Source organism: Capricornis sumatraensis, chromosome 12, assembly GCF_032405125.1.
Source record: "Capricornis sumatraensis isolate serow.1 chromosome 12, serow.2, whole genome shotgun sequence".
Classification (NCBI taxonomy): Eukaryota; Metazoa; Chordata; class Mammalia; order Artiodactyla; family Bovidae; genus Capricornis; species Capricornis sumatraensis.
Window position 1 is genome coordinate 88,892,918 of NC_091080.1, and position 24,254 is coordinate 88,917,171.

The following is a 24,254-nucleotide window of genomic DNA, read 5'->3' on the forward strand; positions in this document are numbered from 1 at the left end:
ATCAGGGAAGCCCTGTATTAAGAAGCAGATTATAAAATGTATACATTATTATCATTTATCCTTGACTCTTAACAAAATTACAAGAAAAACTTTTCTAGGCAAGAAGTTAACAATTAATTTCTCCACTTTTTTAAATCTGGCAAACTGTATTCAAAGTACAAATACTGAGTATGAAGAGGACATAGCCTTAAAGCCTCTCTCTCTCTTTTTTAAAATGAAAAAAAATTTACAGGAAGGAACTGATTGAGAAGTAAACTGTATCTTTTTAAGTAAAATTGCCCAATGCTGTGAGCATCTTCAGGAAATGAGAAATGTGAAATCCATAAAAGTCTAAGTTGGCTAAACCAGATGTTTAAAAACCTCCTGTGTAATAAATAATATGAATAGATTTTTGTGACCATTAGAACATAATGTGATTTGAATTTGATCTCTTCTCAGGATTCAAGTTTAAGAGGAGAAGGAGAAATGTGAACTGCTGAATTCTATACCTACAGAAGGAAAAAGAGAGAAAGACGTTAGGTAATATAATTTCTTTGCTTTCTGGATTTTTTTATTAACTAATTTTTATTGCAGTGTGTGCTGTCATTTCAGTCATGTCTGACTCTTTGAGACCCTGTGGACTGTAGCCCACCAGGATCCTCTGTCCACGCCCTCCTCCAGGGGATCTACCCCTGCCAGGAATCGAACCTACAGCTCCTGAATTGCGGACTGATTCCTTACCAGTGAGGCAGCAAGGCAACCCTGGTAAAGTAAACTACCTTAAATACTCTTTCTCGGACCTGTCTTTGATGACGGTTTAACTGTGAAGTCACCTTTGCATCACAGAGAAAACTGTCTTCAATATGCTTTCTGATTTGATCAAGGCCTTTCTAACACTTAAGAGTGAGGCAGAGAAAAAAGCTCATACACTTGGTGACATTGTTGAGACTAAATTAGCCAACTCTGGAATTGCCTCTGTCCAGATTCCTTGGTACATCAGATAGTAAAACTTACAGTAACGGTAAAACCATTTTACCCAGGTTTTCTGTTGTCTGAGGCCAAAAGTGTCCACATGGTTACAGAATTAACAGAGCTTAAATGATGAGGGTATTTAGGAACCAACAACCTTCAGTCTGGGACTGAAAGAGCTGGCAGAACACGAAAGGAAAAAAAAAAAAAAATGTGGGGCTGAAAGGAAGAGACGTGCATAACAAAGAATTAGCAAGGAACTAAATAACCTTGATGTCTCACATTGCTGTATAAGCGCTTTGGCGCCCACTGGATGGTTGGTGGAAATGCTTACTGAGCACAGATGTTATCTTTTAGCTTCCTTCACAACCTGAGAGCACGTTCTGTGAAGTACTCATATTGTAATTTCAGGTGTAATTTTAACACATTCTTTCCTGAATAGCATATGTGTGCGTGTGAGGCAATCATCAAAAGAATATTATATCCTTTAAAAAAGGATTTCTTTTTTTTTTTATGCACCTTATAATTGATTAAAAAAAAAATAATTTCCGAGACAATTCATACTGAGCATTTCAACGGGGACCTGGTTTTCACCTAGGATACAGACACAAACTCTCTAAGTAGGTTTAGGATGAGCCCCTACACTTTTCCATAGAAAATCAATAAAGTAAAACTAGAATATAATCAATCAGAACGACAGCAAGGTTTTCAGGTCAGACCAGAATCGCAAAAATAGCTCTCTCCTCCTACCTACTTTCGCTTCACTGCCCAAGACGCTTTCTTCTGTTCCTCCATATGTCTTGGAGTCTCACAGGTTTCCTGGAGGCTACTCCTTCTTGTCTGTATCCAGAGATTTCTGAGGTCCTCTCACTCACCCCACTGACTCAGCTCTCTCCTGTGTCATAAACACTGACTCTATTCCCAGACCAGATTTCTGTCCGATAGAGAAACTTGTGTAATCTTCGCATCCTTATTGGAGATGGCTTGTCATTTAGATCCTTCAAAATCAAAATATGCAAAATCAATGCTTACTTCCCTAAAACCCTATCCTCATTTTGAAACTTTTATTTAAAATATTGCCATGTACTTGCACCAAAAATTCAGAGTCTTCCCCTCCATCACATCAAATTGATAAGCAATATGTCAGTATCTATTAAATAATTTAGATATAATACTTCCTTCTTTGCCCCCGCATCTTACCTGGAGCTCTTATTCCTCTCCCACTTGGATTATTATGAAACCTATAAATTGGTCTCCCTTCTTCCATTTCATTCTCTATGACTTAGGCTTTCTGAATATAATTTCTTTCTAAAACACAGTTTTGATAAAGATTTTCCAAAGTCTTTTGTTGCACTCACGGTAAACTCCATTATGTCTGAACTTTCATAATCTGTGAAAGCCCTCCCTCACATAAACTTGCACTTGTCCATTCTACCCAACTTGAAGAAAGCTCTGTGATAGCTGATAGGAATGTCAATATCCATGACATTTTCCCTTGGTGCAAAAATACAAAACTCTCAGAGGATCCTCAAATCACCTATTTCCCTTCCTCCCCTTGGTACTTTGCACAGACTTACCTGCTATTCACCCACCTAAGAGCATTTCACTCACATGATATCAGGGCTTCTCTGATAGCTCAGTTGGTAAAGAATCTGCCTGCAATGCAGGAGACACCAGTTCAAATCCTAAGTTGGGAAGATCCTCTGGAGAAGGGATAAGCTACCCACTCCAATATTCTGGCCTGGAGAATTCCATGGACTGTATAGTCAACAGTTAGAAGTGGACATGGAACAACAGACTGGTTCCAAACAGGAAAAGGAGTATGTCAAAGCTGTATATTGTCACCCTGCTTATTTAACTTATATGCAGATTACATCATGAGAAATGCTGGGCTGGAGGAAGCACAAGCTGGAATCAAGATTGCCGGGAGAAATATCAATAATCTCAGATATGCAGATGACACCATCCTTCAGGCAGAAAGTGAAGAGGAACTAAAAAGGCTCTTGCTGAAAGTGAAAGAGGAGAGTGAAAAAGTCGGCTTAAAGCTCAACATTCAGAAAACTAAGATTACAGCATCTGGTCCCATCACTTCATGGCAAATAGATAGGGAAATAGTGGAAACAATGGCTGACTTTATTTTTCTGGGAGCCAGAATCACTGCAGATGGTGACTGCAGCCATGAAATTAAAAGATGCTTACTCCTTGGAAGAAAAGTTATGACCAACGTAGATAGCATATTAAAAAGTAGAGACATTACTTAGTCAGCAAAGGTCCATCTAGTCAAGGCTATGGTTTTTCCAGTAGTCATGTATGGATGTGAGAGTTGGACTGTAAAGAAAGCTGAGCATCGAAGAATTGATGCTTTTGAACTGTGGTGTTGGAGAAGACTCTTGAGAGTCCCTTGGACTGCAGGGAGATCCAATCAGTCCATCCTAAGAGAGATCAGTCCTGGGTGTTTATTGGATGGACTGATGTTGAAGCTGAAACTCCAACACTTTGGCCACCTGATGCAAAGAGCTGACTCGTTTGAAAAGATCCTGATGCTGGGAAAGATTGAGGGCAGGAGGAGAAGGGGATGACAGAGGATGAGATGGTTGGATGGCATCACCGATGCTATGGGCATGAGTTTGAATAACTCCGGGAGTTGGTGATGGACAGGGAGGCCTGGCATGCTGCAGTCCATGGGGTCGCAAAGAGTTGGACATGACTGAGTGACTGAACTGAACTGAAATGATAGTCCATGGAGTTGCAAAGAGTCAGACATGACTGAGCAACCTTTCACTCACTGCTATTCACTTGCCTAAGAACATTTCCCTCACATGATACAAGCCACACATTTCAACATCAACACTTAAAAGAGTCGTAATGTCCTTTGCATTAACTGACCCTCACCCTGTAACTCCTCAGTAATCTGAGGGGAATCCAAGTCTTGTGCTTCCAGGATACTTCACTTAACCAATCACAAAATTTAGTTTATTTTTGTTCTTTAAACAGCTAGCTACATTTGGGGCATATACTACTCACTCAACTTTTAATTGGTAACATAAGTCTCAAGACATTTCAATGACACAGTATTTTGGACTTTGTTGTATTTGACTCTCTAAGATTGTTTTATAGCAAGTCATTTTCCCTAGGACCCAAGTTCAGTTCAGGGATTCAATTGTGTCAGACTCTTTGTGACCTCATGGACTGCAGCGTGCTCAGCTTCCCTGTCTGTCACCAACTCCCAGAAATAACTCAAACTCATGTCCATCGAGTCAGTGATGCCATCCAACCATCTCATCCTCTGTTGTCCCCTTCTCCTCCTGCCTTCAATCTTTCCCAACATCAGGGTCTAGGACCCAAGTTAGACACTGAAGAGGTGAGGATAGGTAAGGTTGTCTCTTAGTGTATGTGACTGATAAAAGTTACTCTAGGATAATCAGTTCAGAATACACTGCACGCCAGAGCATATTAGTTTCGTTTCTACAATGATTTTGTGTTTTAAGTTCTTTGAATATTCACCATATCACTGCAAGTCAACCCAAGCAAATATTGTTATCATTCTCGTTTACTGGTTGAACAAATCAAGATTCAGAGAGTTAAAATATTTGCACAAGGCCACAGAACTAGGTAATGGTAAACACAGGCCTGAAAACCATATGCTTCAATTATGTCACATTGTCCTAGTACTGATAGATTTGACTTAGTAATCCCTTCTGCACTTTATGAGCTTCCCTGGTGGCTCAGATAGTAAAGAATGAGCCTGGAACGCAGGACACCTGGGTTCAACCTCTGGGTTGGGAAGATCCCCTGGAGGAGGACATGGCGACCCACTCTAGTATTCTTGCCTGGAGAATCCCCGTCGACAGAGGAGCCTAGCAGGCTACAGTCCATGGGGTCACAAAGAGTTGGACATGACTGAGCAACTAAGCACAGCACAGGACCACATTTTATAGTTTGCAGACACATCCAGAACTGCACGGTTCTAACCCTTATAGAAAGAAGAAGTTACTGAGCCTCCATTTTCTACTAAATTGTGTAAGCATATTAAGATGCTTCAGTAAAAGGATACATTGATGATAGAGAAGGCTGCAACTAAAAAGCTCCTTACTCAGGACTCAGTGCTAGATTTTGGCCTCACAGGGATGGGTAAATTTGTGACCAGAACACAAGTAGGCTGATTAATCCCAAATAATTTACAAAACTCTATGATCTGTACCAGTCTCTCTATGACCTAAATGTTAAGTACAATTTATTCCCTCTAGCCCACTCACTCACCCTCTGAACATGTGTATTATGCATTAAATGGATGACAGGAAGTCATTTTTTAATCCTTTCTTTAGAAACTGATCTTTCAAGCCTCTGGGAGGCTGATCTCAAGGGAAGCATTTGCCTTCTTTATGGGATTATCTGTCTGTTATGTTGAATGGATCTCATTTCAGGAGTCATCAGGTCAATTAATCTCAACATTAAGGATCCTCTTAAGAGCTCATAAATATCATTGAATTCACACATCTTAATTGATGGCTTACTTTGTGTGTGGTCAATTGGTGGATACTTACAATTTGAAAGGGCAAAACCCCTGATAGTTGTCTATTAAAGGGTTTAATTTTATGTCAGGGATTGCAGAAAAACAAGTACAGTAATGTAGTGAGATACACTCAACCAGTGTTTCTTTAAAGTTCACGTTTTCATCTCTGTTACTTTTTCTGCAGATTACTGACAAGAGGAGGGGAGGAATAAAGTGCTAAGAAGGGAGAGGCAGGGGAGAGGCACTGTGGCGAGGGAAAGAGATGGACTTTGGCAGAGAAGAACGCGATGGAGTTCAGACAGGAGGAGATGAAGCGAGGCAGGAAGGAGCTAGGAGAGCAGGACACATCGCCCAGACCCACCACTCACGTTTACTCAGGCTGGGGACGGAGAGAAGCCCTCGTTATATTTTGTCTCCAGATACCTACAAGGGGTAAATGAGGCCAACACATGGTAAGAAAAACAGGTCCTATTCTCCTTTCCTTTTGTGGTTGTTTAGTCAGTAAATCGTGTCTGGCTCTTTGTGACCCCGTGGACTGTATGTAGCCTACCAAGCTCCTCTGTCCATGGGATTTTCCAGCCAAGATTGCTGAAGTGGGTTGCCATTTCCTTCTCCAGGGCATCTTCCCCTACCCAGGGATAGAACCCAAGTCTCCTGCATTGGCAAGCAGATTCTTTACCACTAAACCATGAGGAAAGACCTCTCTTTCCTTTACCAATTCACTTTTATAAGAGTAAAACTGAACAGCACATAAGGTTAAAATGTCTGAATGGTTTTATTTTTACTCATATCTAGGTGTTTTCTTTATGGGAGAGCAATGTTTGGACAAGAAAGAAAAAATATACATATAATAAATTACTAAATATTTATTCAACATGATTTATTATATGCCACTATTTCACCAATGTCAATTATATTGTTACCAAGAATTGTATTTAATCTGATAGAAATAAACTAAAGAAAACTATATGCCAATTAAAAAAAAAAGAAATGCAACCTCATAAAAACGTATTTCTTCAAATCTTTGAAATAAGTAAATGTACCTTTTAGAGGTCATCAAGTATAATGAATAAATCTAATCTTATGGTTTTTATAACCTTTGATATGACTATTTCTAATAAACAAATAGTGAAAATAATTCAATGTACCAAAAAAGAAAGAAACTAAACAATTAAAAAGTAAAATGTAATTATATTCCAAGTGGTCATAATAATAATGTTTCCACAAAAATAAAAATTAGAGTAAATGTAAACATAAAAAAGTAAATTAGGAATAAATTTCACATTTTTATTCCAAAAAATATTAAAAAATCAGCTCTAAGAGAAATAATTTATAATCCAGAAACATAAAATTTTAATTACAATGAATTAAAAATACATTTTGAGGGGAAACATAATTCTATTTGAATAAATGATTTAAGAAATAAAAGTATGTAGTTTTAGTAATCAATAGTTATTTGATTGCCAAAGTCATGGAAGTAAGGAATTGGTGGAAAGTTACTTCTGCTCTATTAAGTGATGTACATTTTATAATATCACCAATTGTTCAAGTTTTCTGTGCAACTGCTGTGAATAATGAGCTAATCCTGAATTCCTAGGAATCCCCAACTTGAAACAAGAAGAGAAGCAAGAAAATGGGCACTTGGTAGAACCAGGAATAGACTAGACTAGCTATTATTATTATACTCCCTGAAAGAAAGGATCAGCAAGTTAACTAATTCACCTTCTTCTTGTATCAGCACTTTCTCTGTTCAAATACTCCACAAAGTCCAAAACATTGGCCATCTCTCACACTGACTGTAGCACTCACAGCCTTTTATGCACTACCCTTTCTCCAAGGACATAGGGATGAGGTTTCAGACACTTTTCTGTGGCCTGAACAGGTGTATGGATAGCATCTAAGTGCTGTCCCCTAGTGATGGGGTTTGAAGGAATACTTGTACGCAGACACTGGTAATATGGAATTCCCAGGTGTGCTAGTGGTCAAGAACCCGCCTGGCAATGGAGGAGATGTAAGAGACGTGTCAAGATGTGTTTTTGATCCCTGGGTCAGGAAAATCCCCTGGAGGAGGGCATGGCAACCCACTCCAGTATTCTTGCCTGGAGAATTCCATGGACAAGGGAGGCTAGAGAGCTACAGTCCATGGGGTCGCAAAGAGTTGAACACGCTAATGCCACTTGGCACATTGGTAATATACACAGCTCTCTTACAGCCGTGTTCCTCAGACATGAATGGGACAAAAGTCACTCGGGATCTAGCAAATGTTTCTGTAGATTTTAGGAGAGGCAGGGAAAACCCGAGGTGGTGTTAGTGATAAAGAACCCACCTGCTAATGCAGCAGAGGTAAGAACCACAGGTTCAATTCCTGGTGGGGGAGATCCCCTGGAGGAGGGCATGGCCACTCACTCCAGCATTCTTGCCTGGAGAATCCCAAGGGCAGTGGAGCCTGGGCTAGGGTACACAGGGTCACAAAGAGTCCAACTCGACTGAAGCGACCTAGTGCACACACCCCGGGGAAACCCCGAATCTCTAGCCAGGCTTCAGGTGGTCTGGGGTGCAGCGCTGAGCACTGAGCTTTGAAGAACTGAGTGTAAAGTGGATGCTTGGAGAGCAGGGGCTTTTCCCAGCTGAGCTGAAGACAATCTTTAAAAGTTTGTTTTCTGTTTTTTTTTTTTTTCTTTTTCAATCTTCTGATTCGGTCGACGTAATTCTCTAATACACACTCACCAATGAATTTTAAGGAAAAACAAGGGGTCACATATTTATTTATTGACAGTTCCTTATGATTCAGATTAAATGGTCACAAAATAATTAGGTAACCATAATACTTTTGTTCGTCCTGCCTTTCAGCTTAGATACTCTGTGGCAAAAACCTTAAGGGTTTTGTTCACACTACGAGTTGAACCCAGGAAATCTGGCTCCAGAATTCAAATCCTTCAGCAGAAACGTAAATCTGTGTCAACATGAGAAGGAATGCTATATTTCTCTTGAGAATTAGTACTTCCCAGAGGATGAAAATCCATCTCAATTAGCAAAAATAGTAATACAGTTGTTTTCATATGTACAATAAGATTTTCTACCATTGAATCCAATTTGTACATTAGCTTCTAGGAAGAGGTGAATTATAGACGATTAGAACCTAACATAGCTTTTGTATTTTCTCTAACAATAGTATAGGACTTACACTTTCAAGATGAATTAAAGTAACACCCAAATACTTGAATTATTTCTCAAAAGAGCGAAAGCTAATCTTTAGGGGTTTCATTGCTAGTATGCATTAGGATGGTTCATCTTAATGTAATTGGAGAAGTAGATTGCTGTGTTGTTAAATTTTTAAAAAATATTTTGAGCTTTTTATATAACTTAAATGTTTTAAAATAAAAGAGACATGCATCTATCTGTGTGTGTGTATATAAATATACATATACATTCATATATATAGTGTGCAACTTCAACCAACTCAATTTATTTTACATTCTTGTTTCTTTTTATCTTTCTATTTTACTTAGTTGCATTTAAAATAGCCATTAAGAACAATACTTTGATCAAAAACAGTAACAGAATGATTTATATTTAATTGAAAATCTTTGCACAAATCTGTATAACATACAAGTAGATTGCTAGGTTAGTGAATGTCACAATGATTGATCAGCAGTCTCTCTTCTTTAGGGTCAGAGGCAGGTATATGAATTGAATAAGCTCATATATTTTCATTTCAGAAGATAAAAAATTTACTAATGAGATGTAATCCTAAGTACAAGATACTCATGGCAAAGACTTTGGTGACTAGTTTAACAGTCTTAATCTAGATAATCTTTATAAATTTAATAAAATCTGAAAATTGTCTATAGTGTTAATAAACAATAACATTTATTTTCCTTTGATTATATATATATATATATTTTTTTTTAATCCAACATTTTAAGTATTTAAGACAGGAATCAGACAAACTACTTACTGGCCTACTGCCTGTTTTGTAAATAAAGTTTTATTGAAACACACCCATGCTAATTTGTGTCTGTACTTTCCATGACTGCCTTTGTGCTACCAAGGCAGAAGTAGCTTCTGCAAAAATCTCTGTCTGGTCTCCAGAGCCACAGATAGTTACTATGTGTTACTTTACAGAAAAGGACTACTGACCACAAATATTTTTTTTTGAATTATCACATAATTTTTCAAATGGTTCAAAGCTACTTTGAAGATGCATACACATAGGAACACTCAGCACAGTTAAGAAAATTACATATCACTCTCACCTCAGAGTAATAGACTATCATGTCCAATTCCACGCACAATTAAAATTAATGAAATAACATTCACTTATTCAACAAATATTTATTGAAGGGCATATTATGTGCCCTCAATAAATATTTACACTTAAACACTTTTCAGTGATAGATCATGATTTAGAAATTAAAGAAAGGAGGGAGGGAGGCAGGGAGGAGGGGACATTAAAGAAGCATGTGTCTGCCCCCTTGAAGAATTAGGCTCCAGGAAATCATTCATGATAATCAGATGTTCCCCTGAGGTCTGAGTTATGAGAGATCTTTAGTCCTGAGGGAGAGCAAGTGTGACCAGTCCTTCATAAGGAGTGACAGAAGACAGGATATGGTTGTGTACTATTCATTACACATTTATACACATTATATATACTATCTTTTTAAAAACAGCAGAAACGTGTATTTATTTAATTTGGTTATAAACCCTAGTGCCTTAAACTCTGTCCTTTAATGAAAGTCTAGAGAAAGGAGTGCATACTAAAAACTTGACATATTTAGAAGGTGAAAATGGATGTTCAGAACATTTAAAAAATTGAACATTATAAAGGAAGCATTTAATTAACATCTGACTAATTCTTGACAAAAATTAACATTTACCAATTAAATAATTGAGGACTAATTTGTGATTCTAACTAACCATTGTTTGAATTTTGAAAGAAATGACATTTATATGAAGTTGCAATTAAATTGCAAACTCCTTTTCAAAGTTAAAAAGTAATGTCTACAAGAATTAAGAAAGTAATGTAATTCTGGACAGTGTGTCTAGGCATGACAGAATAAAGGGAATATATGGTACGCTATTGTTGTTTAGTGTCTAAGTCGTGTCTGACTCTTTTGTGACAAGGTTACTCTGTCCATCAGATTTTCTAGGCTAGAAGACTAGAGTTGGTTGCTTCCTGACTCAGGGATTGAGCCTATGTCTCCCGCTTGGCAAGCAGGTTCTCTACCATTGAACCACCTGGAAAGCCTGAATATGTAAGACACTTGATGTCAGTGCATAGAGGTTCTTTTATGGGGAAAAAAGAGAGCAATGGAACTCTACTATATTTAGAAAGAATGGTTCAAGAATTTTTAAAACTTATTTACTTATTTTTGGCCATGCTGGATCTTTTTTTGCTGTGGGAGTTTTCTCTAGTGGCAGTGAGCGGGGGCTACTCTATAGTTGGGGCTTCTCATTGTGGGGGCTTCTCTTGTTGAGGAGCACAGACTCTAGGGCGCATGGGCTTCTGTTGTGGCGCCCCGTCTCTAGAGCACAGGCTCAGTACTTGTGAAGTATGGGCTTAGTTGCTCTGCGGCATGTGGGATCTTCCTGGTTCAGGGATCATACTCACGTCTCCTGCATTGGGAGGCAGATTCTTTACCATTGAGCCACCAGGGAAGTCCAAGAAATGTTTTTGTTCTGTTAAGGTGTTAGTGACGGGGAACTTATTCATATGAGGAAATCTATCCGAGTCTGTTCTACATACAGTTGGTATCTGATATTGCAAGACAACAGACTCTGGGAATCTTAATGCATGCTCACTGATTGCCAGTGGTGATCTCTACGTAGCAGGAAAGGAGTTGTCTCGACATACACCTTCCAGTAAAAGGCAATTGGAGAATCAGGAGAAGATGCAGACAACACCCATGAAATGTCTTAAGACAATAAATCATATGAATCAATCATATACATGCATATGATTGTTGAGCTTAAAAAAATTAAAAACGATTAGAAAGTATTCCACTTAACTGACTTCAAAATTCCTGCCCAAAGGCAAGATTAACCAGCCATTTGTATGTTTTCCCAAGGCAACTGGACCTGATTTACTCAGATGGATTGTAGCACAACATTTCAGGACAAATGCAGATACACTCACACACACACACACACACACACACAAGCACATGAGCATGCATGTTTCAGATGGTGTATTATAGGGAGAAGGCGCAAACTCTAAGTCTCTGAAATTATAATTATTGTTCTTATATACAACTACCTTGTCAGTATATTCCTTGCTATGCCAGTAAGGGCTTCCCCAGTGGCTCAGTGGTACAGAATTCTCCTGCCAATGCAGGAGACACGGGTTCGATACTTGGGGTGGGAAGATCCCCTAGAGAAGCAAATGGCAACCCACTCCAGTACTCTCCTTGGGAAATCCCATGAACAGAGGAGCCTGGTAGGCTACCGTTCATGGGGTCACAAAAGAGTCGGACCTCATGGGATTCTCCAGTCAAGGATACTGTAGTAGGTTGCCATGCCCTCCTACAGGGGATCTTCCCAACCCAAGGACTGAACCTGGGTCTCCTGCATTGCAGGCGGATTCCACTGAGTCACCAGGGAAGCCCCAGTTTGCAGATTAGCTTAAGCAATTTTGGATCAGTCAATTAATGCATAATTGTCTTCTAAAATGTTTGTGGCATGATTTAGACTGGTTCTTAAAAATTTAGAGCAGATACATTAAACTGATATACATGTTTTCATTTTAAGGCCACAAATACGCGTCTGTTGCCAAGTTCAGGAAAGTAAAATATTCTTCACAGTTTTTTTTTTTTTTCTTTTTACATCACTGAAAACTTTCATTCATTGCTGGTGAAAATGCAAAATGGTACTGCCATGCTAAAAGATAACTTGAATATTTCTTATAAAACAAAACTAAACATACTCTTACAATATAACCCAGCAACTGTCCTCCTTGGTATTTACCCAAATTAACTGAAAACTTATATCCACACAAAAACCTGCACATGAATGTTTATAGCAGCTTCACTCAGATGGAAACAACTAAGATGTCCTTGAGTAGGTGAATGGATAAATCAGCTGTGCTACTCTTTGGACAGTGGAAAATTATTCAGCGTTAAAAAGAAATGAGCTATCAACTTGAGAGGTTTCCAGAGATTAAGGATTAGAACTGAGTTCTAATTTAATTCAGTGTATATACTCCTTCTGACTGTTACCTATTTATTTATCTATGTGCTTATGTGCAGACATATATACACATATATATATATATACACTATATATGTGTATGTACATATATATGTATATATATATATGTATATACATATATATATACATGAAATGCTATGCACAGACAAGGCACATGCTGAATAAAATAGAACAATAAGAAGTCATTAAAATATGGAGATCCAACCAGTCCATCCTAAAGGAGATCAGTCGTGGGTGTTCATGATGTTGAAACTGAAACTCCAATATTTTGGCCACCTGATGCAAAGAGCTGATTCATTGGAAAAGACCCTGATGCTGGGAAAGATTGAAGGCAGGAGGAGAAGGGGACGACAGGATGAGATGGCTGGATGGCATCTCGACTCGATGGTCATGAGTTTGGGTGAACTCTGGGAGTTGGTAATGGACAGGGAGGCCTGGCGTGCTGTGGTTCATGGGGTCACAAAGAGTCGGATGCAACTGAGCGACTGAATTGAACCGAAAATACGGGTGGTCTTCTTGGACTAACAGCTTCTACTCTGCTCGAGTGAGATCTAGTTCAGCACTATTAAGTAGATATCTAAGTCTTGAACTAATACAACCCAGACTTTTTTCCCTCTGTCTTTTCTTCTCGTAAGAGGAAAACATTCCAGAATCACTGAAAAAAGAGCATCGGCATTTGCAGGTGTGGACACCACAACTGACCACAGTCATTTATGAGGAATTCTCATTTCTAGAAAATATTGAAGTCTTTGACTGTTATTAGACATGGTCTTTGCTTACACTGTCTGGACTTTTTTGAAATGTGCTCCTACAACACTATTGGGTATATTTACAGAAAAAAATATGTCTTCATAAATTTTGATCATTTGAGTAGAATGGTAAGATGTTCATGGAAACAGGTGAAAGTGAAATTACTCTCAAAGAAGGCCTCTCTGAGTATTTCTTCACCTCATTAGAGCTTCACAGTTAATAAAAGAGACAATATTTACTTGGTCTGCACTCAGGTGAAGTGAAGATTCAGGGTATTCCAACTTCCTGGTGCTGAGAGTCTCTCAATATATTTTATTCAGTCCTTCAGATGACTCTTCCTTGCACACAAACCAAATACTGAGAAGCTATTTGTTTTATTTAAACACATGTCACTTTTCAAAGAAATACACTTGACCTCCCTAAAACATTTTTTACCACTTTTTCTTCTACTACACAACAAGGGATTTATGAAAATGTATGGGTACTGTGATCTACATAACTAAAATGTTTCCTTGAATATTAAGTAACCAAGTTCTGTGCGTACACACAGAAAACACTTAACTTGCAATGTTGCTGAAACTTTTGTGTACATGAATCACCTGGGGATCTTATTAACGTGCAGATTTAGCTTCCTCAAGTCTGGGGTGGAGCCGGAATTTATTTCCAATAAAGCCTCCAGGTGTTACAAACATTGCGGAAACTTAAGCTAGATTTTGAGTAGCAAGGAAATAGGAAACAGGTTGAAACATAATATCACTGTTTTGGTTTTCATTTACTCAAAAATTTTTTAAAAAGCCTATCATATTCAATTCCTATTTATATCATAATTATATCTTCAAATACTCTCAGTGTTTTCTTCTCAATCTTTTTGGCTTGGTTTTAGTGTTGCAATATCTGAAAATTTTTCCTTCCTTCCTTTTTAAAAATATGAAACATACAGTCATCCTTGCTTGAACAATGTATGGTAAGAGAGAGGTTAGACTGTGTTATTTTCATGGCAGTCTTTTTTATCCAATAAACTTCACAACCATGAATATTAAAAATCAAATTTTCTTCAAGACATTTCTTTTACTACTTTTTTTATTTTATTAGTTTTTCAAAAGATATCTACAGCCATTGTGAACTGTATGGCGTGTCCTATCAAGAATAAAAATAAATGAATAAAAATAAATTTTAAAAGTAAATTTAAAAAATAAGTAAAAAATAAATTGAGGTAAAAAATAAATAAATAAATATTGGGCAGGTTGAACAAAAGAGAAAAAAAAAAGAACAAGAGAAATATTTGTTTGATGCTACAGTTTCAGAGAAGAATTCCCAGATACAACACCAAAGATCCAAAAGCTCACTTTTCCAATGTCGTTATAAACATTGTCACCATGGAGGCTGATTTCATCAACGATAATTGGAATAAATGCATTCATAAGTCACAGAAAGAACAAGGTGGCACATTCACAAGAATTACAGCAGAGAAATCATGTTTTCCCAAAATGCTTGTAGCCCTGAAGATAAGTAATGATGGCCTCTCTAATATTAGTGTTTTGAGAAGAAGAATCTGCTCTGGGAAAAAGAACATACATGATGTTTTTACACAGGAACAAACACGTCCAATGAGCGCTGGCTGTGCGGGTGCAGGAGGGCCAAGAGGAGCTGCTCCATGTTTAAGGTCAGGAGGGGCGGCCAGTGAGGAGATACCCCTCATCCAAGGTAAGGAGCAGCTGCTGCACTTTGCTGGCTCAGCCATGAAGAGATACCCCACGTCCAAGGTAAGAGAAACCCAAATAAGACAGTAGGCATTGCCAGTGGCATCAGAGGGCAGGCACACTGAAAACATGACCGCAGAAAACTAGTCAATCTAATCACACAGACCACAGCCTTGTCTAACTTAGTGAAACTAAGCCATGCCCTGTGGGGCCACCCAAGATGGCGGGTCATGGTGCAGAGGTCTGACAGAATGTGGTCCACTGGAGAAGGGAATGGCAAGCCACTTCAGTATTCTTGCCTTGAGAACCCCATGAACAGTAAGAAACGACAAAATGATAGGATACTGAAAGAGGAAAGTGGTCATAGCAAACACCCTCTTCAAACAACACAAGAGAAGACTCTACACTTGGACATCACCAGATGGTCAACACTGAAATCAGATTGATTATATTCTTTGCAGCCAAAGATGGAGAAGCTCTATACAGTCAGCTCTATACAGGTCAGTAGGTGCCCAATATGCTACTGGAGATCAGTAAAGAAATAACTCCAGAGAGAAACAAGGGATGGAGATTTGCAAAGCAAAAACAATACCCAGTTGTGGATGTAACTGGTGATAGAAGCAAGGTCCGATGCTGTAAAGAGCAATATTGCATAGGAACCTGGAATGTTAGGTCCATGAATCAAGGCAAATTGGAAGTGGTCAAACAAGAGATGGCAAGAGTGAACGTCCACATTCTAGGAATCAGCGAACTAAAATGGACTGGAATGGGTGAATTTAACTCAGATGACTATTATATCTAATACTGTGAGCAGGAATCCCTCAAAGAAATGGAGTAGCCATCATGGTCAACAAAAGAGTCCGAAATGCAGTACTTGGATGCAATCTCAAAAGTAACAGAATGATCTCTGTTCGTTTCCAAGGCAAACCATTCAATATCACAGTTATCCAAGTCTATGCCCCAACCAGTAACACTGAAGAAGCTGAAGTTGAACAATTTGATGAAGACCTACAAGACGTTTTAAGAACCAACACCCAAAAAAGACGTCTTTTTCATTATAGGGGAGTGGAATGCAAAAGTAAGAAGTCAAGAAACACGTGGAGCAACAGGCAAATGTGGCCTTGGAGCACAGAATGAAGCAGAACGAAGGCTAATAGAGTTTTGCCAAGAGAATGCAGTGGTCATAGCAAACACCCTCTTCAAACAACACAAGAGAAGACTCTACACTTGGACATCACCAGATGGTCAACACTGAAATCAGATTGATTATATTCTTTGCAGCCAAAGATGGAGAAGCTCTATACAGTCAGCAAAAACAAGACCAGGAGCTGACTGTGGCTCAGATCATGAATTCCGTATTGCCAAATTCAGACTTAAATTGAAGAAAGTAGGGAAAACTACTAGGCCATTCAGGTGTGACCTAAATCAAATCTCTATGATTATACAGTGGAAGTGAGCAATAGATTGAAGGGACTAGATCTGATAGATAGAGTGCCTGATGAACTATGGACAGAGGTTCATGACATTGTACAGGAGACAGGCATCAAGACCATCCCCATGGAAAAGAAATGCAAAAAGCAAAATGGCTGTCTGGGGAGGTCGTACAAATAGCTGTGAAAAGAAGAGAAGCGAAACGCAAAGGAGAAAAGAAAAGATATAAGCACCTAAATGCAGAGTTCAAAAGAATAGTAAGGAGAGATAAGAAAGCCTTCAATGCAAAGAAAAAGAGTAAAACAATAAGATAGGAAAGACTGGAGATCTCTTCAAGAAAATTAGAGACATCAAGGGAACATTTCAGGCAAAGATGGGCTTGATAAAGGACAGAAATGGTATGGACCTAACAGAAGCAGAAGATATTAAGAAGAGGTGGCAAGAATACACAGAAGAACTGTACAAAAAAGATCTTCATGACCTGGATAATCACGATGGTGTGATCACTCACCTAGAGCCAGACATCCTGGAATGTGAAGTCAGGTGGGCCTTAGAAAGCATAACTACAAACAAAGCTAGTGGAGGTGATGGAATTTCAGTTGAGGTATTTCAAATCCTGAAAGATGATGCTGTAAAAGTGCTGCACTCAATATGCCAGCACATTTGGAAAACTCAGCAGTGGCCACAAGACTGGAAAGGTCAGTTTTCATTCCAATCCCAAAGAAAGGCAATGCCAAAGAATGCTCAAACTATTGCACAATTGCACTCATCTCACACACTAGTAAAGTAATGCTCAAAATTCTCCAAGCCAGGCTTCAGCAATATGTGAACTGTGAACTTCCAGATGTTCAAGCTGGTTTTAGAAAAGGCAGAGGAACCAGAGATCAAATTGCCAACATCCGCTGGATCATGGAAAAAGCAAGCGAGTTCCAGAAAAAAATCTATTTCTGCTTTGTTGACTATGCCAAAGCCTTTGACTGAGTGGATGACAATAAACTGTGGAAAATTCTGAAAGAGATGGGAAAACCAGACCACCTGACCTGCCTCTTGAGAAACCTATATGCAGGTCAAGAAGCAACAGTTAGAACTGGACATGGAACAACAGACTTGTTCCGAATAGAAAAAGGAATACATCAAGGCTGTATATTGTCACCCTGCTTATTTAAGTTATATGCATCATGGGAAATGCTGGGCTGGAAGAAGTACAAGCTGGAATCAAGATTGCCAGGAGAAATATCAATAACCTTAGATATGCAGATGACACCATCCTTATGGTAGAAAGTGAAGAGGAACTAAAGAGTCTTGTTGAAAGTGAAAGAGGAGAGTGGAAAAAGTTGGCTTAAAGCTCAACATTCAGAAAACTAGGATCATGGCATCTGGTCCCATCACTTCATGGGAAATAAATGGGGAAACAGTAGAAACAGTGTCAGACTTTATTTTGGGGGCCTCAAAAATCACTGTAGAAGGTGATTGCCGCCATGAAATTAAAAGACACTTATTCCTTGGAAGAATAGTTATGACCAACCTAGATAGCATATTCAAAAGCAGAGACATTACTTTGCCAACAAAGGTCCATCTAGTCAAGGCTATGGTGTTTCCAGTGGTCATGTATGGATGTGAGAGTTGGACTGTGAAGAAAGCTGAGTACCAAAGAATTGATGGTTTTGAACTGTGGTGTTGGAGAAGACTCTTGAGAGTCCCTTGGACTGCAAGGAGATCCAGCCAGTCCATCCTAAAGGAGATCAGCCCTGGGATTTCTTTGGAAGGAATGATGCTGAAGCTGAAATTCCAGTACTTTGGCCACCTCATGCGAAGAGTTGACTCATTAGAAAAGACTCTGATGCTGGGAGGGATTGTGGGCAGGAAGAGAAGGGGACGACAGAGGATGAGATGGCTGGATGGCATCATTGACTCGATGGACATGAGTCTGAGTGAACTCCGGGAGTTGGTGATGGACAGGGAGGCCTGGCGTGGTGCGATTCACAGGGTGGCAAAGAGTTGGACACGACTGAGCTACTGAACTCAACTGATTATTTATGAATAATATTACTTGTAAATTCTCATATTGATATATTTAATATAATATAATACCATGATATCATTAATTAACAGTTGTAAATATACTAATGTTAATTATAATGCTAAAGTTTATTACACATTGTTAATTGAAGTGACAACATTTAATGTTAGATTTACTTCCTGAAAAAAATTTTCAAGTGTACCAAGCAGTATTGTTAACAAATGGGCACAGTGTTGTAGCACAGATGTCCAGAGTTGATTCATCTTGTATGATTGAATCTTTATACCCATTAATTTTGTTTCTCTTTTATGAGAAACCTATTACTGTTTGTACAAAAGGAATCAAATTATGGAAGAGTTACAGGTTAGTGTGAATAAGTACCAATAAAGTCATTATTGTGATATGATTCAGTGTATTTCCTGAATGTTGTTTTATTTTCATTTAATTGAATTGTATCATTTCAATGCAAGTGGAAATCAGAAGAGCCCTGCGATTATAAAGCTAACAATGGAAAAGTTTGGTCAGTGATGGAAAAGTGAATGGAATGTAGAGTTACATGGTGCAGCAAACCTCACAGACCTCAATCTTTGTATTGACCTAGTTGCATGCAAAGGCATTCTCTTTTCATCCTCCAGGAAACAGCTAACTGACCTTATAAGCAAAAGTTTACTTAAAGGAAAATGGCCACCTCTGGAACTCCTAGCTATTTACATTACTAAGGCCTAATATCCAGAGCATTATGACTTTTTTCTTTTTAACTTGGCTTTAGACATCACTATACATTGCAGTTAAAAAAAAAAAAAAAAAAAAAAACAGGTAAATACCACACAAGGCTATACTTTGCACAGTGATACTGAAGACCCTATGTCAAATACAAAAATACCATAGATAGAGCTTAGCAGAAAAAAGGAAGGACTTGAGTTTTCATATTTATACATGTCTAAACTCCTGAGAAAAAAATTTGTATTAGAAAGTGAACAAAAACTTAGTAAGATAATTTCAGCCATTAATTTGTTTTATAAAAGATACAAAGTAACTGCAAAGTAAGTTTCATACAACATTAATATACCTAGACTGAAAGTAGGTTTAAAAATTTAACTCAATTTCAAGCATCCTTTCTCAACTCCTTGTAAAGTCAAACAAAAATCATATCAAAATTATACTTTTCTAAGCATATTAATTATTTACTAAAAGGAACATGAGATTTGACCAAAAGATGAGACAAAGTGAGTCATTCAAAAGCTCATAGCATTGTGAGAGGAATCTGCCCTTCAGCTCAGCTTCTAGACTGTAGAGAATTTAGGCAATCTGAGCAACAGAAATAGATGTTTTTTTCCCGTAGAAATAATTTCCTCAGGCTATAAAATTGCAAATTGCTTTGAACTGCCTTTTTTGCTCAGTAGGGATAATCAAAATAATATTGCTTGAACAGTGTTATCACACACAAAGCATGCTCTTTAAAAATAATAATAATTCTGTGCCTTGATAGAATTTTTAATCCCAACTCATGATCATTAAACATTCATCCATCTTGAGAACACCGGTAAAATATGCAGGTGAGGGATACTAATTTCAGCTTGCAAAACAGGAAGAGAAAACAAATCCTGAGAAACAACGAAAGCCAGGCAAGTGACTTTTTCTGTTGATTTGACGGCTCAAGAAGTCTTTTTCTCATCTAAGGCCGTAGCTCTGTATTTTGAGAGGGCTACCAGCCAGACTTTGAGAGATCATTTAGTAATCCAGGGGAGGCCTTCATGGTCCAAGATTCACGTAAGGGGAAAGCAAGTGGAGAGCTGAGAATAGCCCTGGTTCAAGACATAAAACACATAACCCTTTGTGATATAATGGAAGAGTACAATAAAAAGAAAAATAATGCATCAAGAAGTTATTTGGGGTATAGTCCTTTTATCCTAAGCATTCTTAAACTTTCTACCTTATTTTCTAACTACCATGGGTTTACTAAGAGCAGAAGTAATATTATCTCCATGAATTCTTCTGTCTTCCTCCCTCAAGTCTCCATGTCATAGGTTACTCAGCCTCTTTCTGCGCTTTTAGCTTAACTGATTAAAAGACAATTTAATGAAACCCATGCTAGTGATTGAGGCTGCCCAGGTGGCTCAGAGGTTAAAGCATCTGCCTGCAATGCAGGAGACCTGTGTTTGATCCCTGGGTCAGGAAGATCCCCTGGAGAAGGAAATGGCAACCAACTCCAGTATTCTTGCCTGGAGAATCCCATGGACGGAGGAGCCTGGTGGGCTACAGTCCACGGGGTCGCAAAGAGTCGGACACCACTGAGCGACTTCACTTTCACTTTTCATGCTAGTGACTGGGGCAGCTTAAGATTAATTTATCTTAGTGCTGGGCCCTCTGTGAAACTGGTCCGTTCTCAAGCCTCAGAGTTGTACTCCCTTCAGGAAATGGGTTTCCCTCTTGTTCCCTGTTGCAGAAACACAAATTTGATAGCCTTAGCTCTGAGCTCCTCTAGCTTTCTCTTCAGTGTCCTGATAATAATGGTAGCCAAAGACAAAGTCAAAATACATTTTTAAATTTTGTTGATTATGCATCATATTGAGATGAAATTTCTACACATTATGCTCAAAGTGTTAGTCGCTCAGTCATGTCTGACTCTTCGCAACTCCACGGACTGTAGCCCACCAGACTCCACAGTCTATGGGATTCTCCAGGCAAGGATACTGGAGTGTGTTGCCATTTCCTTCTCCAGAGGATCTTCCCCACCCAGGAACTGAACCTATATCTCTTGCAACTTCTGCACTGGCTGGTGGACTCTTTACCGCTGTGCCACCTGGAAAGTCCATCAGGCTCCATGACTGTCCTATAGAGCTTTAATAAAGTGATTAGAAAAATGTGATATCAACCAAACAATAAATAAATGAAATAACAGAATGTAACTGAAAGCCCAAAAGCAGAAATTTGACACTGATCAGCAGAGAAAGGAGGGTATTTCCAATAAATGAGTCTGGTATTACTCAGTATGCATATGCTCGCCTCATCTCTCGTCATATCCAAAAATAAACCATGGAAACATAAATGTGAAAGATAAAACAATTACAATTTTAGTAAGCCATTTAGAAAAATACCTACAAAATTTCAAGTTAGGTAAAATTACTTTCAATAGTATTCAGAAATTTCTACCCAGAGGAAATTAATGATGTATTTTACTATACTTATCTGAAGACACTACAGTTGTTCATTAAAAAAATAAAAAATAGAAAGTCTTCGGGATATATGGATATACAGAGTAGGAGGTTTTTGTGATACAAATAACCAACGAAAATTTTATAAACAACAAACAAGAAAGTCTCTTACAAATCACTAAGAAAAAGTCTGACAACCAGACAATAGAAAAATGGGGAAGAGATGAGGCCAGAAATTTCATAATAGATTAATTCTAAGTGGCTATCAAACATATGAAACAATACTGTATTTACTGTGTTAGTTGTCAGGGGAACATGAATTATAACCGTATAGTGATACCAGCATTCACCAGAATGGCTTACAAATGAAAAAAAAAAAAAAAAAAGATAAAATTAAAAACAGACAAATGATTTGAAAGAAATAAATCTCACATATATTGTGACTAAAAGTGAACATAGTCTACTATGCCTCATCTGGGACTTCCCAGGTGGCTCAATGGTAAAGAATCTGTCTGCCAATGCAGAAGGCACAGGGGATACAGGTTTGATCCCTGGATCAGGAAGATCTCCTGGAGAAGGAAATGGCAACTCACTGAACCATTCTTGCCTGGAGAATCCCATGGGCAGAGGAGTCTGGCAGGCTACAGTCCATGGGGTTCAAAAGAGTTGGACACAACTCAATAAGCACAACACACCGCAGCAAAGCCTTATCAATAAAAACTGGAGATAGTACAGCTATGTCCAGCTGCTGCTGCTGCTGCTAAGTCATTTCAGTCGTATCCAACTCTATGCAACCCCATAGACGGCAGCCCATCAGGCTCCCCAGTCCCTGGGATTCTCCAGGCAAGAACACTGGAGTGGGTTGCCATTTCCTTCTCCAGTGCATGAGAGTGAAAAGTGAAAGTGAAGTCGCTCAGTTGTGTCCGACTCTTCACAACCCCATAGACTGCAGCCTACCAGGCTCCTCCATCCACGGGATTTTCCAGGCAAGAGTAGTGGAGTGGGCTGCCATTGCCTTCTCCGTATGACCAGCTAGAGCCATTCAATTACATATTCCTAATGCTGAGAAGTCAGATAAGGAAGAAGATGTACAATATGATATATTTTTTAATGCTCCCAAAATGGCAAAATGAGGCTAGTGGTGCAGATCAGGTAGCAACTACTGTATCACATAGAATAAAACTTTTAGGGAGGCGATTGTGCAAGAACCTCAAGAGTGCTGAGAAAGTTTTATTTCTCAAACTGTGTAATAGAAACAATTCAGTTATGTAAGTCTTCAAGGCTTTAACATGAAAATCACAAATAATATTTATCGTAAATTAAAATACATGCTTCTGATGTGGAGATGATGATCTTTACTAAACATAAGGAGTAAAATTCCTTAAGGAACTTCAACAGTCTCAAACCACAGTAGTATTTTACTGGGAATATAACCCTACTTCTGTTACAGTGAGTCTTCATGGACGAGGGTCCCAGGTGGGTGTCCTCAGCTTGATGTCTAACCAACCTCCCTACTTCCTTTTGATGTAACATGCTCTTCCCACCCGTCTGCTGGATGATGCTTCCTGCCAGCCTCCCCTTAGGCTCATGAATACCTTGAAATATTGTGGAACGTTATCTGCAGCTAAGACCTTGATGGGAACAGACCGCAGCATTTAAGCATGAGGAAGAGTCTTCTCTGCTTAGCTAATCACATGCTAAGGAACAAATTCTCTTCTGCCTCCACACAAGAGCTTGCAGAGGGAGATTCTGCGTGGAAAGAAGACAAGCCTCTCCTTCCATGAAGACCGGCTCTATTTCTGACACTGCCTCAGTCTGGGTAACACTAAAGGCACTTAACAGTGGCCATCACCTGGCCCCTCTCTGGGGCTCACACATGCTCTCTTTTCAGACCAGAGGTCCTTCTTGTCATTTCCCTGATTGCTAGGACCCCACACTTATTTTTCATCATGTTCTCCTCCATGACCTCTTATTGTAGACACCAGTGTACATGCACAAATGCACACACACACACACATACACACACACATACATTGCTTTCCTCTGTGACCAGCATATCTTAAAGAAACATTTTTAAAACGTCTAGCTCATTTAGCAGACTACAAGTTAATCTCCTTTATCTCAACACACTGAGAGCTCTGTTTTTGAACAATTCATGGAAGTAAAGATCACTACCTTATATTTGGGGACTGATGCCTTTCTTCTTTTAATGGATTGACTTCCTCTCTGGATGGGAACAATGGGGTTGTAGCAGGGGTGAGGAGGTAGAATGCGGTCAATTTCCATATTACAACTGGCTGAATATGCACATCCAACTGCCTTTCCATGATCTCTCTTTTGTTGGGGATTTATAATTGGATATTGATGACGATTGGAATCTGACGCAACAGAGATTTCTTGGCAGAAAAGCAAATGATTTGTCAGAAAATTACACGGCTCCACAGAAAACATATTTCTTGCTGAGTTTATGGGAAAAAGAAAACATCTTTCAGAAATTGTTGTTTACTAATTCAGAGCTGTATTAGTCAGTG